Consider the following 5209-nt stretch of genomic DNA (forward strand, 5'->3'; position numbering starts at 1 on the left):
GTTATTACACAATAACACTTGAATGACTGGGTTCATGAAATCATGACTATTATACCAATGGCAGCATACAATTATTAACTGTTTTACAATCCTGTTGGTAATCCTGTTAGCTGGTTCCTGCTCTGTGCAAGTTTTCTGTTGCCCAGTCTTGCACTTACGTCTATAGGCCTATATGTATAGGCATTCATTTCTTTATATGACCAGCACATGTTAAGACATTGACTAATAAAGCAGACTTGAATTGTTCATTAGGAAGAAGTTGAGACGGAGAGGTTGAACACTGTTTGTATAATAATGATGATTTATTAATCTTAGCACATGAAATCTCAAAATAAGCAGGTTGGGTTGCTTGAATAATCTTGAGCCTTGATAGGGTCACTCCGATAATCTTGCCACCTCCTCTTCGCCCACGGTCTCCATTGTTCCTACTTCATGGCCTTTGACTTGCCCATCTGCTTCCTTACGTCTAGCCCATGGCCCTCATGCTCATGCCTTGCTCGTCTGCTTGGAACACCAACACACACCTGCACACAAGAGCACAATCCACTCCACCGGCAACACACAACTTTGAAATGGAGCATCCATATCCTGCTATAGAAAACCACATTGAGATTGTATGTGTGTACAAATGTTAATCATGCAGTCCACCCTCCAGATGTGTCTAGAATCAAATATATCAAGTTAGTGACACCATGCATCAACCACTTACTGACAGTTTGGTTACAGGTGAAAGGAAGTGCAGCAACACGTCAAGCTGTTTTTCTGATGTCCCGAATTCTGCATCTTCGACCTAAAAAGACATTAGATTAAAACTTTACTTTTCATACATTTTCACCCATGTGCAAAACCGTGTCTTATCTTTAGGCCTCGTGACTCTTTCAGACCGCCATGCAACCAAATTACAAAGCATTATCCAAATACATCAAATCACTAACACGTATTCACATCTTTCATTTCGCCTGGTATCTTCTCCTGCGGCCTTGTGGCTCTGTATCTCCAGGCAGACTTGACCTGAAAGAGGTAAACAACATTCAGAGTCAGAGGTGTCAAAAGTAAAAGTAAAAAAAAAAAGTTTCCTTCCTACACAAATAACTTATCTGAGTAAACACAGTAGATCTGTGTACTTGTCTGGCGATCAGCTAACTGTGCACTGGTTGGATCAAGTTTATGGTGGGTCCTTGTCAGGTTTTCAGTGTTTTTTAGTACAGTCCATCTATCCCATTAGTTACAATGGAGTAAATGCTGTAACAGCTATGTAATAGGCCTACCATGTGCAAGTGTTGTAATTACACCACAAAAGTACTTTTACTTTTGACATCTCTGCTCAGAGTTGAGTTAACACAGAAATGAAAACACGATTAATTAAAACATCATTACATAATTGGTCATAATTGGTTTCTGAAAACAAAGAAATTGTTAATCCGGGTTATGAGGTGAGGCCACCATCCCTTCCCCCATAGCACCAGCTAGATGAAATCAACAAGATTAGGATATCATCACAGATTCTGAAAGAGATCATGGTCATTTATTATGAATTATTTAAATAGAACATTCAAGAAAAAAAAGGTTTTGCTGTTTACAAAAAAATAAATAGTTTTTTCTTCAAAACAAAAAGGGACAACAGAACAGAACAGAACATTTGCCCTGAAACATACATCCCCCACCCACCCCTATTTATAACTCCCCCCATCTAGAACATAACACTCCCAGCACAGCAGTAGCCAGGGGCCAGTCGTCGTCGGCATAAAAGCCGCGTAGCACGCGATAAAGACACTCTGCCGTGCAAGAATAGCCAACTAACACATGGCAAACACTTCACTTTGAAACGGCCTCGAAGAATAGCCATCAAACTATGTGCCAAATAGTTAGCCACGTGTTATCGTTTAGCAACATAGTGCATATGCGACCAACGACCACGTCCATCGGATCTTTCGTTGGCATTGGTGTAATGTTTAATGAAACAATTCTAAGGCACTCTCATTCTTAGTTTAAAAAGCTTTGAATACAGCTAGTTCACGATGGAACTGTTAAAGTGTTTATTGCCATTTGCCGAAATACTTCTAAAGCTGAGATAACCGCGGTTTGTCAGTAAGGCTGGCTGGCTAGCACATTCAAGTAGGCCTACATGCCACCAGCCACAGCCGAACAATATCGATATCGATGTGCAACACACAAAAAACACTGTTCGAAAATATTAAAACATCATTGATGACAAATATCATGTTAGCATGGACGTGTATTTCTCACTTACTGTCATTGTATTTTCCGTGATTTCGTCTGCGAGGTTCGTTGTCCGCTTCGGCTGGCTGAGCTCGTGCCGGTGATCCTATCAATATGGCTATCAACTTGGACGGGAGCCTTGACGTTATCAATATGGCCGCCGTTTGGAACGTCCCTGGGGACGTCCGCCGTTTGGAATGTCCCTGGGGACGTCCAACCAGCTTCAGCCTGCAGCCGACTGCTACTCTGCTTGTGTAGCGAGACGCACTGAGTCAAGTGCTCTGTGTTGGGCTTAGCCAATGGCGTGCGTCGCCACCCTATTTATTTGTGGGTAACTTTGAACCAGAGAGGTTGGATCTACTTTCTTTGTTTGAACTCTGGAGGCGCGACAATCCGTCCCCCCTCACCTTGCTGGTTCCTGTCACACCCCTTCCTGTTTGCTTGTGGCTGTGTCCCCACCGTTTGGCTCTGCGGTCTCGGTCAGCATATGCTCAACTTTGCGAGGCGACCTCTCTGCCAGTGATTGAACCTTTTCTATGGTCGTGCCTAGCGGTGCATGTCGTGCACGGTGAATTCCCAAATGTGCTTGTGCCGTCGCTAATGAAGCACTGATGCTCTGAAGTCTACGCATTTCGCTGGGAGTAGGCGAAGTTGTGAATCACCTGGTGTTGCCGGTTTTGCTCTGTTGCTGCTGCTGTTCTTGCCAACGCCAAATTCTACTGAGTGCTGCTTCTCTGGCTGGTGTAACCTTGAACTAGCCGCCTACACAACGAGAGCCGTGACTGAAGCACCAACCACTAAAGCACTTTAAACGGCCTTATCGCTTTTTAACATTTGCGGTGTGAACGTGTGTGTGTGTGTGTGTGTGTGGTTGTGTGGGCGTGTTCGTCAAATTGTGTATGTGTGTGTGTGTGGGGATCATTTCCTTTTTTGGGTTACTAAATTGGGGGATTTTGTTTTGTTTTTGTCCTGCTTAAGTTCCACCACTGGCAGGAGGCCCTTTTTGTCATAGCTGTAGATAGCCAGTGGGCTGTCTTATTATTGGGCCTGGGTTGTAGTTTATTTTCGGTAAATCTCTTTTCTGTTGTACCATTTGTTTATTTCATTTAAGGCTACAAGCGCCTTATTTATACTCATTTTTGGTTGAGACCAATCACGCCTACTCCTTCCCTGTGTGGTAGCAAACAATTGTTTGTTTGTCAAGTGCATGTTAACTCTGGTGGGAGGCTTAGGTCAGCTGCGGATCATCAATGATCCAGTTTCCCCTCCCCTTAGTCTGTAACTGGCGTGATTGAGTCATTTCTTTTGTTTATTTGTGTTGTATTACTCTGATCCTCCCCTTACCTCTCCTTTTCTTCTTTATTTTACAGGTGCTGAGTGCCCAAAGCAGGGTGGCAGTAGATCCCAAAGGTGGTGGTATTTCCTGCGTATGTATGTGATCACGTATGCCCGTTTGAATTTCTTGTAGTTTAGTGTTTGCAGTGATTTTGATTTATTTACTTATTCTTCCTTGGTTTGCTGTGCTTTTTTTGAGTTTTCTTTATTTTCTTTAGTTTGATTGGTAGTGAGTGTGTCACGTGTGTTTGCATGGTGTAAGCTCCCCTTCATTTCTCAGTAGCTGGCCCCCTGCTGGCAGGCCTCAGCCCTGTTCACTTTGACCCTCCCCTCCTAGCTCCCATACTACCGTGTGAGTGAAAGTGTTGAGTGAGTGAGGGATTTAATTCTGTGAACGGTACCTTTTTAAAAACATTGTCAATTGTAATAAAAATAAAGTATACCATTTTGTATTTTTCTAACTTTGGTCTCTGGTGTCATTAGTCTACGAACCTTGCGTGTCCACATTGAAGTGTGTTCTGGGTAATACTCTAGGGGTGAGAGTCCCCTGGTGGCGTAGTCGTGCAATTGTCCTCTTTAAAGAAAAATCAAATTTTATTCAACCCTTTCAACTTTACGGCCAAGGCTACACTTGGAAAATGTTGGCGAAATCATCGGAAGATGAAGGTAGGGAACTGCAACATCGCACGATTATGAATAGTGATCATGTTGGCTCATACCAAAATTTGTTAGCGACTTGTCACCTTAGCAAAAAAAAGCTGCTTGTTTACCTGTGGTTCATGTGATGGGATGTCTTGTCTGCCTTCATGCCTCATATTTGTTCTGTCCCACCCAAACACATATTCTTGCTTCATTTGGGTTAAGCAAATAAGCTCATAATCAGCCACGCAAGTCCCAAATGTTTAATTCACTACTATCATAACAGCATTAGGAATAGAGTTCTTCAGTAACGCGGAAGCATGTAGTAGATTGTAGTCTTTAATGTTAGCATTTAAGGACTTCCTGGTTCGTATCGGCTTCCGGCCTCCATTGAGAATGAATAGGGGTAAATTTCAAATAAGCTCCGAGTGCAAGCACGCGCTTAGCGAACCCCCGCAAACTGTCGAGGGTGTTAAAAATAGGCTGTAGGTATGACATGGTTGATCATTTTGTGTCAAACTTCGACATAAATACGATGTTGCGTCCATATGCTAAACCCGGAAGCTTTTGGCGACTACAGAAGCGGCGCCGGCATGTACGTGCGGAGTGTTGTACCCATGGCAACCAAAGGAAAGTATGTAGTTCGGAAGTTTTAATGATCAGAAAGGGGTTAGCAATATTGAATTATAATCGTCATGATTTAACATGTGAATACACCAACATGATGATACGATCCGTTCCACTAATGAGAAAGGGATGCGGGGACACGCTAATGTTCGTTGTTGCCGTGCAACTTATATTTTTGCCAAACCTGAATCTCTATGGCGTTTTGCAATGTGAAAAATCGCCATCGAACCGGAAGTCCAAACGCCGCATACAAGTTGACGTCAACGCTGAAGAGCTCTATAGGACACTACCATTCGCGTGACGTCACCCGCTGTTGGCTGGAAACGTTAACAGAAACGTTACGTGTTTGTGCTTTATTTTTTTTATTAACGGCTTAAATTTCAGACTT

The 5209-nt window shown here is 43.0% G+C and overlaps 1 long non-coding RNA gene across 1 annotated transcript; it reads right to left on the reverse strand.

The window, feature by feature from the left end:
* Window positions 1–278: 278 nt before the first annotated feature.
* LOC134468404 (uncharacterized) lies at window positions 279–2341 on the reverse strand. The gene is made up of 3 exons (XR_010038790.1): window positions 2252–2341; window positions 710–790; window positions 279–546 (listed from the first exon to the last, which is right to left on the reverse strand). It is a non-coding gene; the product is annotated as an uncharacterized LOC134468404 (long non-coding RNA).
* Between the last annotated feature and the right edge of the window lie 2868 nt (window positions 2342–5209).

This window comes from Engraulis encrasicolus, chromosome 18 (assembly GCF_034702125.1).
Source record: "Engraulis encrasicolus isolate BLACKSEA-1 chromosome 18, IST_EnEncr_1.0, whole genome shotgun sequence".
Taxonomy (NCBI): Eukaryota; Metazoa; Chordata; class Actinopteri; order Clupeiformes; family Engraulidae; genus Engraulis; species Engraulis encrasicolus.